The 16,422-nt window shown below is 49.5% G+C and overlaps 1 protein-coding gene across 14 annotated transcripts in view; it reads left to right on the top strand.

Annotated features, from left to right (window-relative positions):
- The first annotated feature begins 224 nt into the window (after positions 1-224).
- The window catches only part of NRXN3 (neurexin 3), a 1,639,812-nt gene continuing 1,623,614 nt past the window's right edge, over positions 225-16,422 (top strand). For all 14 annotated transcript variants that reach the window (XR_010752009.1, XR_010752008.1, XR_010752007.1 and 11 more), the window contains exon 1: positions 225-510. The gene's annotated coding sequence lies outside the window, so the exon portion shown is untranslated. The remainder of the gene's footprint in view (positions 511-16,422) is intronic.

Genomic DNA, 16,422 nt, shown 5'->3' with positions numbered 1-16,422 from the left:
GCTCCTTACACCGCCTCTTAGTCTCAGGGGGGCTGCAGAGGGCCCCCTCTCCGACGGATATCTTTTCAGCTATTTGCGAAAGAGTCGGGGAGGAGGTGAAGCCGCGAGCCAGGCAGCCTGGCTGTCTCTTTAAATGCCTGGGTCTGTGTGGGAGAGGGAGGGGCCGGCTGTGGAGTGCGTGAAATTCCTGGGCTCCTCCGGCAGTCTCAGGCTCAGAGCTCAGCTCTACACATCTCCTCTTGCATGCAACTCACTGAGAGGGAGAGGCGAGCGTGCCCTCCCCTTGCGAAGCCGCCAGCATCTCGGACCACGAAGGACCTGCTTTTCGCATCTCCAACACCCCCTCCCTCCTTCCCTGTCACTCCCTCCCAGAGAGAGGGGAAGAGAAAAAGAGAAGGAGAGAGAAAGATTCTGGAATTTGAACCTTCCCAAAGAGGAAACATATCCAGCAAACTCAGTTGATTAAACATCAAACAAACAGATAACCAAGTCTTCTGCTCAACTGGAAAGGTAAGATTTGGGGGAAAGGAAGGCAGGCGGGATGCGAAACTACTCAAGGTTCTTCTTCGTTCCGGGAGGCGGCAGCTCCTGAGAGGGTAGAAGTTTTCAGTTGGGAACGACCAACCTAGATTTTTTTTTTCTTTTTCTGAGTGTTGGATCCGCGAGCTTCAGCTGACCATGGGAATGGCTTTTCAACCGCTTTTCTTCTTCTTCAATTTCTCCTGGAAGTTGGGTCTTTTTGCTCCAGATGTGCAAAAAGTCAGAGACTGTTTTAGATTTTTTAAAATCCTTTTTAAAGAGTCTTTCTCCTGTCTCCTTGGATGTTAGTCTGAAATAATGTGTGCCCATCACTTCATTTTGGGCTGATACTTTTTTCTTTTTTTTGGCATGTTATAGCCACTTTCCCCCTTATTATTATTATTATTTTTATTTATTTATTATTATTATTATTATTTCTGGGGAAGGGGTTGATTAAAATGAGAAAAAGAAGAAGGGACACTCTGAGAATCACAAGAAGACAAAACTGAATTGAGGCAGGGATTTCCCTGGCTGTTGAGGAACTGGGGTGGGTGCGTGTGTGAGTGTGTTTGAGTGTGATGTGGGGGGGGGGTGGACGGAGTGAAAGGAGGTGGTGCTTGAGTTTGAAGGTTCAGGTTGGACTCTGCTGTTTTGTTGTGGAGGTGGGCATACTCGGAGAAGGTGAAATGGGAGTGTGTGTGAGTGTGGGAGTGTGTGTGTGTGTGTGGGGGGTGCGTGCGCGTGTGCGCTCCTGTTTGGATCAGTTACAAGGGAACCTTCCTCCTCTGCCTTCCATTTGTTTATATTAATGATTTAGTAGCAGGCTTGCCCGAAGACTTCCACTCTGTGTAAGCACTGTGGATTTTGCAAGCTCTCAGTGACCTTAGAGGCTGGTTCGATGTATTTTTTTTTTTCCCAAGGCATTGTGTTGTGCCCAGAGTTTCAGCTCTTTCCCTCTCTGTTTTCTAACCACAATACTTAATTGCTTTAGAAACATCTTCCTGATGACAAGGGGGGAAAAAAAAACCTGTCCCCCCAACCCCCTATCACTTCTTAGGCCAGTGATGTAAGACCAACCTATGAGCTCAGCTGCTTTGCAGGTGACTTACCCTGTGATTACTTGTTAAAATTTTTTTTTCTCCCTTCCTCCATTGAATACCTTCTTTTTTATTTTCTTTGAATGTAGAAACATTGTCCTACAGTGAGAAAATTATATTTTTGTGAACCATTATTGAGGTTTAGATAAGATAGAATTTCTCTCCCATGATCATTATTTAAAACAAAATTATTTTAATGCAAAGGTCAGAGGTCATCCAGAGCTAGCCTAGGATGGAGCAAGACACAGTCCGACCGAACGGAAGACCTGGGAGAGAGCAGGGGCCGTTGTCTCCCCGCTTCCTCCGGCCATCCCCGCGTAGGAAGAGAGTTTTCTTTTGTCACCACTATCCACCCCAACGTTCTCATTATTCCTCTGCCCTGGGTCTGGTGGATGGCCCTGGGAGGGAGGGGGACACTCCTTGTCACACCTGGAAGACGGTGTCGTTTCGGGGGTCAGATGACCGTTTGCCTTTGTCATAAAGGTTCCAGTGGAAATTTGAACTCCCAGCGCGCTGGGTGACTCCATACCCAGGATAGTATATCTGGGGGCACCTGGAGGTTAAGGTTGGGGAGTCCAAAGAGAACTAGCCCTTTATAAATCTGCCATTCTGGGCAGAGCCTCCCTTCGTCATTCAAGGGCTTCTGCATCACCTTTCAAGTTAAAATGGTCCCGCTGGTTATGATGGACAAGTTTACCTAAGGGCTACTGGGTACGTGGTGGAGGGACGGAAGGGAGAGAGACGTAGCCAGGCTGGTATTTTTTTTTTTTAATCTTCTGACTTAATCTGCCTAAATCGTATTGGGGCAAACGACATTTCAGACGGGTGGTGGTTGTGCAGAGATATCCTATTGTTTGATTTTTTTTTTTTTTGGTTGGGGAGTGGAGAGTAAGGGCTGTTGGCCCATTTTCTGCAGCCTGGGGTTCATCCTGCAAGCCAGTCTTCCTTCTGGAAGAGGGGGAAAAGGCTGGACATTGGAAGTTCGCTATTAAAGTGAGCAACAGGGCTGGGTTAAATTTTTTTTTTTTTTTTTTAAACAACCGAACTGTGCGAATGCCCTTTTCTGGAGCTTTCCGGCCCTTTCTAGTGAAATAATAATTTTTTTAAAATTGCTTCTTATGATGAAGAGGCCAGAAATCAAAGGGATTCTAGATGTTCAGAAACAACTACGTCTTTGCTTCTCTGGTAGCTCCCTGTTATTAATTATTGGGGGTTTGACGGGGTCTGGCCTCCTTTTGTTGATTTCTTTTTAATGCTGTGTTTCTACTGAATATGTTGATGATTTGCTGCTTATATAAGGGAAAGGATGTATCGAGGTGGGTTGATGCTTGGGGTTTTGAGATCGGCTACTGAGATTGGGTGGCGGTTGGTGTGTTTGTCGATGTGCATGGTAGGAAGATCTTTTCTTTTGGGGTGTGGGGGACAAGGGGATGGTTGGAAATGGTAGATGAGATGCTACAGTGAACAGGGACATGAAGGGAGACGGAGGTGAGGTCGGAAGTCACTGGTTTGCAGAATTTCTGTCCTGCATCCCCCTTTCTCTCGCTCCTTGGGAAAAAAAATCCATTATCTCTAAAAACACATTATTCTTCAATTGGCCTTTTAGAGAAAAAAAAAAAGAGAGGGAGGGGAGGGGTTAATTTGGTGAGGGGGCTTGGTTGTAATTAGCCCACTGCTGCAAAACTGAGATACAGAAATCCGTCGGCACCAGCTTCGGGGGCACAGAGAGGCAGTGGAGGGATGGGGACGGGTTGTCAGTCTTGGATGGACAGTGGAGCGGTGGGGTTGGCGCGAGGGTATTGTGTGTGTTTATGTCTCTGTGTGCGTGCGGTTTCCCACCCCACCACCAATCTCCCCTTCTATCCACCCCCAATTCTGCCATGCTCTCGCCTGCTGCTTCCACACACCCTTCTCTCCTGCCCCTCCCCCCTCCCCCCTTTCTCTAGCCCTTTCCATCTCGATGAGAAAATTCTGATTCTGATGGCTCTGCGGCTCCTTTTCCTTTTCCTTTTTTTTTCCCCCTCTTTTTGCAACACAACAGTGGTCCGATGGTCTCTCCTACATGCTACACGGATGCAGCCTTCTGATAGGAGGGCTAAGTCGGCACATCTACACACGCTCTTGCACACACACTCTCCCACAGACACAGGCGACCCAAGGCTTGATTTGGTCTGGTCTCACCCCCCTCTCTGGCTTTCCCCACCCCTACCTCCGCCATGGCTCCTGTCCACCCATCTTCATACGGGGAACGCAGTACCGTTATCCACGTCTTCTCCCCACGCCGCTCTCTTCTTTCTTTTTCGCCATTATTCTTTCCCGAAAGCTGTGGTGTGTCGCAGTTCATGGGATTAGCATGTGGGAGAGTCTTTGGGGGAGGGGACCTCATGGGAAGGGGATTGGGATGGGGGTAGATGACATTAATGATTTTTTTTTTTTTTTTTTGCCAAATAAGCACCCGGTGATAATGATCCAATTTAACCATCCGTGTAATGTATGTTTGCGGCACATCAGAGGAAGGTTACCCAGGGAAAGCAGAGTCTGGACTGGGTTACCTCTGGGGAGATTTGATGCCTGGACACTAGAGACAAAGACCCCCCTGCTCCCCCCACACACACATGTATGCTTTCTCACACACACCGACACATACAGCTCTGCTCAGTGGGCTGTGTCAAGCCAGAGGGCACTGCAGAATATCCCAGAGTTGTCGTGGCTTGTTGGGAGGATGGAGTGATGTCTTTGTCTGACCCAGCCCGCGCTCTACGAATGTCATCTGGTCTTGAAATTCTTGGTGGCCTTTGTGTTGCCTTTGGGGTGGGGGGCAGGAGGGGTGTTTGTGTTGGTCCAGCGCCGGTGTGCCTCCAATTGGACAACACCGGATTGTCAACACCGTGCGTGCGGTTCAAGCCGGAGGCTGCCTGCCTGTGTGTGCTGCGTGAGTGTGCTTGTTGGACACGTACTTGTGAATAGCGATGGAGAGGTGTGGGGTGACAGGGAAGGAAAGCTTACTTTCCCTCACTCGGAGGGGGAAGGAGGCAAAAAGGCGGAGGTGTTCAGCGGGGGAGTTGTCAGGGTAGTTGAGAAGAGGGTGGAGGGGAGGAACTGCTCTGGTCCCCAGCGGGAAGCTGGTGAGATCCCCACGGCCCCCAGGCGAGCCCGTGGGCGGGTGTGCTCAGGGATGGCAGTGGGCGGATGCAGACTGAAGGTGGGCGAAATGGAGGGTTTTCCCTGCCACCACAGGAGCCCGGGCAGAGTGCAGGAGGATGGCTCTGCTCTCCACGGCGTTGGCTACCCTTGGTGGGGCTCGGCCTCCTCGGAGGCTGCAGTCCGGATCGGCTGCAGTAGCCCTGGCTGGGGCAGCAGCCCGAACCCCATGCTCTCCTGGGCTCCGACTGCCTTAGCTACCAGACGCCATTTTCCCTTTCCTTTGGCTAAAGGTGTTTGTCTTCAGAAGCCATTGTTCATGAAACTAGAGATGATGTTGCCTAAAAGAGAAAAGAGATCCTCCGAGTGAGACGCCAATCGTGCTACGTTTCTGACGTCCCTCTCCCTTCCCGAGGCTGACCTTGAGGAGTTGGGGGGAAGGGTTACGTCATTGCTAGAGAAAGGGGAGAGATGGGGAGCAGGTTGTCTCGGGGCTAATTATGGTGCCAAACGCAGAGAAAAGAATGCCCTTGGGGTCCCTTGGGGTGGTCTTCTTGTGTGACCCTCGTGTGTGGAGGGGAGACTTGCAAAGGTAGAAGTTGTCCCTTTCAAAGCTCGCTGGGAGAAATGCAGTGGGTTGGCCTGGCCCGGCAGATGCAGTGGGTTGGCCTGGCCCGGGGCATCGGTTCCGGCTGTGGTTGGGCCCATCTGCTCCTGGTGTGCTCCCACCCGGGGCAGGGCTGCTGAGCTGCAACGCTGACCCTTGAAGCCCGCCTTGGCTGCTCTGCAGATGACCAAGAGCAGTGTTGTGGCTGGGCCAGCCACAGGTGGCAGTACTGGGTTCCCGTGGGGGCTAAGCATGGGGCCTGCTCCTCCCCCCTCCCTGCAGGTTTCTGCTCAGGTGACACCTCCTTAGAGAGGTCTCTCCTGGCTGGATTTCTAAAATAGCCCCCTCACCCCAACCCTGGGCCACTTTCCAGCCTATTATCCTGAATTTAATTCTAATCGGCTAATTACTACCTAATGCTATTCATATATTGAAGTGTTAAAGTGATCTTGTCTGCCTTCCTCTCTAGAATGCAAGCATAAAGGGGTCAGGGACTTAGTCCATTGAAGTGTTCCCAGTGCCTAGGTACAAAATAGGTGTACAGCAAATATTTGCTAGTAGGAGGGAAAAACCATATGGTGTTAGGGTTCTTTTTTCTTCTCTAGCACCTTGGGGGTCTATCTTTTGGGAAAGCTGAACTTTGCCTCAGGCTGTCTTATTTCTGCCTGCAAATCCTAGATGTGCTGGAAGAATTGCAAAGCACTAAACTTTCTGAGTTGTACAGAAGGGTCTTTTCCATGCCTGGTCACAGTGACTCTGCCTCCTTTATAATTCCTCTAATGTTAGTAATCATCATCATCATCATAGTAGGAGTAATAGTAGTTATAAAGCTACTATTTCTGAGGTGTTTAATTTATATCAAGTTCTGCACCCAAGTTTCCTTTTCTACCTTCAGTGAACAATACAATGTGATATGCTTATTAATACCTGCCCTTGACAGAGGAGGAGACCGAGACTTAGACTTACATAAAGTAAGCTAGCAAAATGGTAGAGCAAGGATTTGACCTCAGATCTGTCTTATTCTAGAGCCCAAGTTCATTATCCTTACATAACACTGATAGAAGGAAGGGAAGATGAACTCACCATCATCTCATTCAGTGCCCTCAAATACATATAAGAAAACGGAGACCTAGAGATATTAAATGTCTTGTCCGAAGTCATATGCCAAGTTTGGTCGAGAGATAAAGCTAGAATCCAGGTTTCCTGGCTGCCCAGATAATACTCTTTCCACACCATCCTGCAGCCTAGAGGATGTGCACCCTCTATCATCATGTATTGCACTGGTGGCTGCCTGAGGTCTCCCTCAATTCTCCTTCATCCTCAGGCAGAGGGGAGTAGGGTCTTGGTGAGGTTGGTTGATGGGAGTAGTTGCCTCTAGAGAGGGCAGACTACTCTTGCAGAGCTGGAGGGAGACTTGGGGAAGACTGGTGGGCTATGCTGAGTGCTGGTCAAGGTCATGCTCTGAAAGTATTGGAGGAGGAGCCCAGCGGGGTGTTCCAGGTTCTCATTCCCATGTAGCCTTCCCACGAAAGCTACTCTCAGATGCAGCAGGGGTCTGTTCCAAGGGCCACCCATCCAGTGTCTGGGTCCAGATAACCTGGGAGCTGGTGTGCTTCTCCTGGCTTAGCCCTGTTTCTCTGAAAGGGGGGCCTGGGCTCAGACACTAGCTTCCGTGTGTTTTGTTCTGTTTCCAGAAGTTGGCTGGAGAACATGATGTCATGAAATGTGGCTGAAGGGCCCCTACCTGTCCCTCTGCTTCATCTCTAAGCTTGCCCTTGACCTTGAATTGAGGCAGGGTTAGAGGTCCTAACCAAATGTGAGTATGCATGCGTGTGTGTGTGTGTGTGTGTGTGTGTGTGTGTGTGTTTTGTATGGGCCAATGTGGTGGGGAAAGGAGGGATAGAGTCAAGTGGATCCTGAAAACCAGGGAAGCTTTACCTTTTGCCAGGACCTTGAGACAGGGCATGAAGCCATTTCTGTGTGACCTTGAGACGGAGTGACCGGATGCCCTGGTTTGTAGAGACAGTTCTCATTTAGGCCTTCATCCTTGTGTAATTATTAACTTTCAGAAATGTCCTGGTTTGGATGATAAAATATATGGTCATCCTTCTCTGAGATGACATCACCCACTTTCTATTAATGGCTCTGATAGAGAGAGGAAGGGGGCATGCCAGAGAGGGAAATCCAATTTTAGGGCAGGAAGGTGGCTGAGAGTAGAGCCTTTCTCCAGAGATACTTTCTCTCGTCCCCTGTTTCAAGGACGAAGGTCTGAATCTTCTGACTAGTTCTACCACAAACATCACTACTATTACTCTCCTGACTCCTCTTACCACAACTACTTCCGCTGGCCGAACTTTGAGTTCTGACGGTGTGCCCGACACTATGCTAAGCGCTTGACACGCATGGTCTCACTTAATCTTCCCATACACTTACATGGTAGGTACGATTATCATCTTCGTCTTACAAAAGAGAAACTGAGGCTGAGAGAGGTTAAGTAACGTGTCAAGGTCACACAGGGAGGAAGCAGCAAGATCATGATTCAAACCCAGGGGGCCTGGCTCTGAAGCCTCTGGTCTTAACCCCTGTATCACACCACCTGGGTGGGGTCTGTTTCCCGGTCCCCCGAGTCTGGGAACTTGCTGAGCATCCGGCTCACAGCTCGGACCTGCTGAAGATGGTCCTGCAGTTAGAAGCACATTAAGCTCAGGGAGAGGAAGCTGCTGGCCCAGCGGGGGCACTGCTGGTTGTCCACTCGATGGCACTTTGGAATCTGTTACCCATGGATCTCAGGCACCTTGTTAGAGGAAGAGTTTGGTTGTTCAGGATGATAGTAGATTGGCAGAAGGCACAGAACCTGTAACCAATATATTTCTAGTTTTTTTTCTGTGACCCTGATCCCTGATGGGCCACACTCCCCATGGGCCTTGCAAGGACCTGGCCCTTAGTGGGAAATCCTGCTGAATGGACAGCCGTCCAGCACCTGTTGTTAGCAGAGCATTGTGTTCTGCTCTGTTTCATTTTGGTGGGGGCTGTCCTCCTTCATCTGATGCAAAAATCAGGGGTCAGAGTGAGGCCACACAGCTTATCTAGGATCACACAGAGATAAGTTGCAAACTCTGGATTCAAACTGGAGTATGACTCTAGAATTCGTGCTTTTTCTGAGACCTCGCACTGCCCTCTACCCTGAAACCTGGAAGAGAGGGGGTTGGAGTCGGAGCACATAAAGTGGGGGCCAGAAGAGCAAATTCTCCAAGGGGAGGTCTTCAAGTCAGATCCTGGGGTCTGAGGGCTGGAGAGGGTTCTCTGGGGCTCATCCTCGTGGTTAACCACCCTGGGGGGTCTCCTCCTCCTCCTCCATCCAGGGCAAGACAGCTTCTGACCCTCAGCTGGATCAGTGCTGATCTAGTTTGGAGAAAAGAGAAAGATGAGACCATCCACAGCCCCACCGACAGCAGCTGGGGGTGTTCCGAGGGGGAACCCCTCCCCCCACGGAGCAGTGATTTAGGTACTTTCCCACGTGTCCATGTCATAGGGTCAAGGGTATGATGGGACAGGCAGTCTCTCTGCCTAGAGACAAGGAGGGAGGCAACAGAGGGACGGAGCTGGCACCCCCTAGCTGAGGACTCTGGGGAGGAAAGGGAACTTTTCTTCGGTTGAGATGAGGGAAGAGAATAGTGTTTCACTGACTGAAGGGATGGCCTGTAGCCCCAAGCTGAGCTGCATTAGCTTCATTGCAGTCCCATTGAAGACTGTGTTTATTTTTCCAATAATGTGTTAATTAAACATCGATTTCCGGGTGGAGGAAAGGGAATTGGATTGCCAGAGCTAAATGGAGTGAGGAGGATGGGGAGCTGGTGAGAGGGGCCCCCAAGCTGGAGTCAGCATTCTTCAGTAGAGCCCAGGAAGGGTACGGGGAGGCGGGGCCGCCGCTTCCCCTGGCTCCAGGTTTGGAATTGCCGACTCCTCTTGAGCCTTCAGGAGTCATCTTTTCTCACCCTTGGACGCCAGAGCTGGGTGGAGAGGGCCCTTTGCTTAACTTCAATTCAAGGGGGAGAAAAATTGCTCCTTCCCTTCCCCAGCCTCCTTGGTCTGTTGAGTGACCCTGGGCTTGGCCTTGTGTAGGCCATCCACACGGGTTAGCTCACTGGGTTCTTTAAATGAACATAGGGTAGTGCTTTTATACCTCCATTTTGAAGACAAGGAAACTGAGGCTCGGAGAAGTTAAATAACAAGTTCCAGAGCTAGGAGCTGAACAAGCACGGCGGGAAAAGAGGCCCTGGAAGAGTAGTAGGGATCTGAGGCTAGCAGAACAGCCACCAGGGGTGCAGGCTCCTCTCCAGGAAGAAAAGAGTGAAATATACAGGAAGCAATCAAAAGTACCATTTGATGTATTACCATTAGCTGAGATGAACTGAGCTTCCATGATGTCCTAGCAACTGCATGAAGTGCTTTGTCCATCCAAGTTGTGAGGAGGCACTGAACCAGTGTTAGGCAATGTTACTCCCACTCGATAGATGAGGAGAGTGGGGATGGGGGAGTTCACTAACTCGTCTGAGTTTGCAGAGTTGGGGATAAGACTTGAGTGAAGAGGGCTCTGGGACCTCTTTACAGTTGTGTTCTGTTGTGTCACACACACGGGGGACACGGAGGCTTGCTCAGCAAGTCACCTATAACTTCTAGGAGGTAAAGACTTGGGACTTTTAGAATGGGTCCTCTGACAAGATCCTGTGCCCCAGAGATCCCAGGGTCTTGTGTTGTGAACCCTACTGTCCCTTTCTTTCTCCGGCTGGGCCTCTGATGGGGCACAGCTATCCTGGTGTGCTTGTGGTATTTGTGTCTGCGCTGGTGAGATGGGAGCCGGCTGCTGGGGGTAAGTTAGAGCAATAGGTCTCAAACTTGGCTGTTATATTAGAATCACCATATTAAAATCTCAAACCTATGCTGCATCACATACCAATTGAGTCAGAGTCTTTAGGGGTAAGACCCAGCATCAGTATATTTTAAAGGTCACCATATGATTCCACCAGGCTTGCAAACTGTTTCCAAACAGCTTCTGCCACAAAGCAGTTGTCTTCAGGACAAACTGGCCTCTGTTTCCAGAGTTAGAAGTGCAGAGGTAATTGGTTATACACATCTAGTCTCCAGGGGGGTAATGCTTATATTGATCCATTTTCTTCTCATTAGAATGGCAGTTTTCAGGCTTTGATATGCATCAACATGTCTAGGGAGCTTTCATAAAAATGAATATCCATAAGCCCTGCTGTAGATCTGATTTAAGAGATCTGGTGCACGGCCTGGGAATATGTATTAAAAGCAAGCGTTTTCTGTGGCTGGGTGAGACTGCAATGCCCAGGGCCAGCCCCAGAGCCTCCTGTGTTCTGTCCACGTCCATGTGAAATCTTCTGATGTTGGAGGCAGGAAAATGTGAGGACAGGACCTGCTGTGGTCACCTGTTGCTCTGTAAGGTTTGACCTCCTTTTCTGAGCCTTGGCTGTCCCTGGCTGACACGGGAAGGCCTTTGCATGGCCTGGGTCCCAGCTGCCCACCTCAGAAGCGTGGTTAGTGCCCTGTGTGCGGGCAGCCCTGAGGGAGAGGGGGATGATTCCCACCTGAAAATTTGGCAGGCCCCTTTCTCAGGTTTAAAAACATCAGAGCAACTCTCTGCACAACGTGAATGTTGAGAAGTCTGTCAGCAGCATCTTAAGCCTTCCTCGGGGATCAGCGAAGAAGCTGCTTTGGGGCTCATTTTAAACTTTCTTCCCAAAGCTGTAAAAAAATAGGGACTAGTCGAAGGCTCTCAGAACCGGAAGGGACCTAGGTGATCATCCACACCAATGCTGATATTCTAGTCACTTATTCACGCATGAATTCGCCCAATAGGTTTTTTTTTTTTTTTTTTCAGAGGCAGAGATAGACAGGGACAGACAGACAGGGACGGAGAGAGATGAGAAGCATCAATCATCAGTTTCTCGTTGCGCGTTGCGACTTCTTAGTTGTTCATTGATTGCTTTCTCACATGTGCCATGACCGTGGGCCTTCAGCAGACTGAGTAACCCCCTGCTGGAGCCAGCGACCTTGGGTCCAAGCTGGTGAGCTGTTTGCTCAAACCAGATGAGCCCGCGCCCAAGCTGGCGACCTCGGGGTCTCGAACCTGTGTCCTTCCGCATCCCAGTCTGACGCTCTATCCACTGCGCCACCACCTGGTCAGGCCCAATAGGTGTTTATTAAACACCTACTATATCCAAGCACAGTGCCAGGTGCTAGGAATACAAACACAAGCAAGAGAGACCTCATGGACTTTCAGCTTGGGTAGAAGGGCCAATATTAAACAAAACAAATAAATGTATAATTACAAATTATGATGAGCTCTCTGAAGGAAAAGTACTGGGGGTTCTGGGAACTGTGGGGACCCATCCTGAGATGATAAGGTCAAGGGCAAGATAATGTCTGGAACTTATCAAATGCTCCCTCTAGGCGGGTCCTGTGGTAAGGGCCTCGTGTGGATCACCTCACTTCATCTTCACAGTGAGTCGTGGTGGGAGGTTCTGTTGTTATTGTTGCTTTGTTATAGATGAGGAAACTGAGGCACAGGGGCACCTAGGCTGGGACTACACCAGGTCTGTCCGAGCCACCTCTAACATCCCCCCTCAGAGTGGGAAGGTGGCTCAGGAGAGCTGGTGTTCATTCTGAGAGCTGAGGCTGAGGGAGAACAGAGACGTTAGGAAAACTCTGGGCATCCTGGCCACGTGTAGATCTCTTAGAGGCCAAGCGCTGTGCAGGATGCTCCACCAAAATCATCTTACAGACTCCCCACTGCAACGAGGGACTGCAGGGGTTCTTATCCCCTTTCTGCTGGGGAGGAAAGTGAGGCTTTGAGAGGTTATGTTCCCAGATGGTGGGCCTCTCTGAGTTCTGCCTTGTCTGGGCTGCTGGGACCTCACCTGTTGGATGGTGCTGGGAATTCCCCAGCACCCACAGGCCTGCTTGTTCTGGGCCAGGGAGCACCAGAGGAAGGAGGGAACAAAGAGCCTCTTTGGGGCACAGTTTGCCCCTCAGTTTTCTTCCCTTTGTATGAGCTGCCGGGCCAGCCTCCTTCCGGGTCTGTTGGCCCAGGAGTCCAGAGCAGATGTTTGCCCTCTGTTCCCCTCTTCTCTCTTCCACCTTTCATCCCCACCTGTTGCTAATCAGTGAGATGCTTGTCACCTGCACTTTTGACCCACCTCCTCAATCTGGTGTCTTCCTGAACACCCTGTCTGTGTGTTCACCTGAGGTCACCTCTGCTCCTGAGATACGTGGTCCCCTGGCCCACCTTAAGCTGGCCTGCACTGAGCAGATGTGAGGTGAGGGGGGAGGAAGGACAGGGACTCAGGTCATAGACTTGTTCTATAGCCATATGGAGAGGCAGGAAGATGTGGGAAGAGGAAGGAGATGTGTTAATGGAGCACTGATAAAATATTAAATTCCTGAAAAGTTTGCCAGGACAGGAGAGCACATTTTTCAACCTCCTCCCCATGACTTGCAGGTGAAGGACTCCACACATGTAGACGGGAGTTCCATGACACGGAAGCTTCTAGTGTACATGCCCTGCCTGCATTCTCTTCCAGGGTTGATGGGATGGTCAGGAAAGGAGGATGCCAGAGGTAGACAGGCTAGCTTTTTGTCTGCCTTCTTCAGGTCTTAGAGTCATAGGGCAGCTCCAACTCTGAGGAGGCTGACACTTGAAGGCAGTCGCTTGAATCTCCAGATCTCTGGAATCAAGACAGAAAAGGGAAGGAAGGGAAGCATTCCCCGAGCACTGGTGGGATGTGTGAGGGAGAAGATTGGCTTGTGTGTAGGCTGTGGATTTTGGATGACAATGACTCTTTTTTTGTATGTGATATATACGTATAAATAAAACAGTTAACGCCTTATAAAAATTACTTAATGATTTTCTTATTACAAAACAGTGTATGTTTGTTATAGAACATTTAGGAAATACCCAAAACATAAAAAGTCACCTATAAATCCCCCTTTCAGAAATTACTAATGGGAAAATTTAGTGTCTGTCTTCCCAGCTTAATTTTCTAAGCATCCACAATACAGGGTGTGCTATTTTGATTTTAAAGAAGTTCATTCACTCATTTAACAAATACTAATTGAGCGCCCACCTTGTGCCAGGCACTGAAACCACATTTTGGAAGCTGTCACAGTAGCTTGGGTTTTCACTTAAAGATGCATCATGAGCACTTTTCCACCACAGCTCCTGGTGCCATTGAGCTTCCAGATTTAGATGCTGGGTGTAATGAGGCAGCTGGCAAATGCTGGCATCTTAGGTTTTATGTTTTAAGAAGAAAAGGAGGGTTGCTGAGCCTCTCTCTCCTTGGCTCCTAAGGCAGGCACCGTGATAGCCTCCTTGGGAGGAAATGTGTCCCTTGGCCTAGGAAATAAGAAAGGGACAGAAGGTTTAGAGGGTGGGAACCACTCTACCCTTTATGTGGTATTAGGGTCTGGGATTTCTCCAAATGAGGGGTTTGGAAAGTAGAGAACCGATTCTCCTCTGTAGAATCCCAGCATCTTAGAGAGTGAGTGGAATTTTAGAGTATGGCTAGTTCACCTTCTCCAATCTAGAGAAGAGGGCCAGGAGTGGTGAAATGACTTGCCCAAGAAAACACGAGTGGTTAATGGCACAGCTGGGACTGGAACCTGGGGAGCTGAGCTGGGGGGAGTTGCATAATGGTTGGGGTGGACTTGATAGAGTGGTTCGAGAGAACCCTTGCTGGGCAGAGGGAGGGACTCCAGTGGCTTGCTTGTTTGGATACTGTGCTTAAAGGAGGTTTGCAATACAGTTTTGATTGCTGATCCCCTACTGGTTACCTACCCCCTCCCTTGTCAACAGTGTACACCCCATGCCATCATCTCTCAAATGCACAACTGTGGTCCACAGTGGTCTGGGGGCAAGAGAGGAAATGCCCTCTGGAAAACCCCCACAATTCACAGACCAAGCTGGCCAGGTGTACGCGTCCACAAATTCTATTTTGCAAATATCTGCTGGGCACCGCCTGTGCCTGGGGCATTGTCTTTAATGCTGGGCATACAGATAAAAGTAATGGTTGATATCCTTTAGTGAAGGGCCTCCTGAATGCATGTAATCTTAGCAGGAGGCCTGAACCTGAACTAGAAGGGACCAAGGGGGTTTCCAGGGAGAGAATAAGGTTTCCTTAGAGAGGATACTTACTTCCTGCCAGGGAAGGGAGTGTGAGGAAGGCTTGACCACAAAGGTAGAATTCATTAGGATCACATCAGCAGATGGGGAGAAGGACTGAGGGTGACAGGCCAAGGAGATGGCACGAGGAAAGACAAGAACATGATGAGGTATTACCACACATGGGCGGAGGTTCTGAGTGAGAGACAGAGCTGGAGAGGTGTCTTCAGGCAAGTTTTTGAAGAACCTGGAATGGTAGGTATTTTGGTTTCAATGATCCCTATCACAGGAATTCCAACTCAATCTGGCTTAATTACAGAAAAAAATTTTTTAGGAGAAGGGTTGGGTTCACATGACTCACACTTGAGAGGACTGACCTCAGCTGGTGTGTTTCAGCCTAGGAGTGTCCTGTATCCTCCGGGCCTCAGGCTGACTCTGTCCATGGTATTAAAGTGGTTTGGCAGCTCTAGAGCTCAGGCCAGCACACCTCACCCTTAAGAACTAGTGAGAATTTCTCTTCATCCAGCTATTGAACAAAAGTCTTGAGGTTGATTTCGATTGGACTAACTTAGATCACATGCCCCTCCATGAGCCAATCACAATGGGATACCCCTAGAGCTGTGGGTGGAGCTATCCCACCCTAAGTACATGGCTGCTTCTCCATGTGTGGGGGCCAGAGTGGATGCTGGGTGCTGCAGCATAGTGGGCAAAGGCTTTTGGACTTTGATCTGTGTGTCCTGGGAAGCAGGGACTCAATTAGGGTGGCTTGTTTACCTTTGTTGTAGGAGCAGAACTCTGGAGGTGGATGGAGAAATAATTGAATTTGTCAGACTTAGGGGTAAGGAGGACATTGACTAGCTGATAGTGGCTCTATTGGACCATTGAACCAGGTTCAGAATATGGTCCATGTGGCTGCATCTGACTCATCCTGACACAGGGACAGGAAGGGGGGAAGGCAGAGCAAGATGTCAAGTATGAAGGACCATACCAGTTTTCGTTGTTCCCCTGTGGTTTTGTCATTCTTCAGATCCTTCCCTAAGGATCTTTTAGGGAAGCCTGAGGTTTGGTGTTTCTCCCAAAATACTTCTGAAGGGCATTTTGGTTTCCCAGGCAGAGCCGAGATACAGGAACCTGAGTTCATACTTTATGGATTTGAGTTTTTAATTCTTTCGGCAGCGTGTCCATGCATGACTCCTCCAGGATCAGCTGTGATTGGTAGGTGCCTTCTAACATCAGCATCTTCTCAGGGGTCTGATGGCTTCAGAACTGCTGTGTTGGGTTCTGTCTGTATTTAGCTGGGCCAATATGTGCTCTCTGAACTGTTCTTGGAGAATTAATTTGCTTTATGCCTTAAAGACAATAGGATGCTATTCTTCCTGCTCTCTGAAATGGAGGTAGAAGGCTTTTTGCTAGGGGGAACCTGCCCTGAGCTGGCCAAAGGCGGCTCTTCTGATTTGGTGAGTTTTCCCCTATGTAGGACTCTGTCTAGGTCATTGGAAGTTGAGCTGGAGTAGGAGGAATAGGGAGCAGGCCAGTGGTAGGAGCATGATGCTCTCAAGTTTCTGGATGGTCGAGCTGCTCTGAGCTGGCTTGGGTGAGCCCTAGACTTGGGGCAAAAATGTTATATGTGAATATTTCCTTTGTCCTTCATAACCATATGTTCTTGGACATGGCTTTTAAGTTGCAGAGTACAACTATGGAGGACCTACTTATCCCAGGACTGCCTTGGATGTGTGAATGTCTCTTACTTTGAATGGGTCCTAAGTCATTGAGGGGCTGCTTCCTGCACACACTGTGCCCGAGCTCTTCACCTGCTACCCAGGTGCCCATGACAGCCCATCAGGCAGGTAGAGGTGTTTTCATTTTATGCATGAGAT

Source organism: Saccopteryx leptura, chromosome 6 (assembly GCF_036850995.1).
Source record: "Saccopteryx leptura isolate mSacLep1 chromosome 6, mSacLep1_pri_phased_curated, whole genome shotgun sequence".
In the NCBI taxonomy this organism is placed as follows: domain Eukaryota; kingdom Metazoa; phylum Chordata; class Mammalia; order Chiroptera; family Emballonuridae; genus Saccopteryx; species Saccopteryx leptura.
This window is presented reverse-complemented; position numbering and strand designations above follow the sequence as displayed.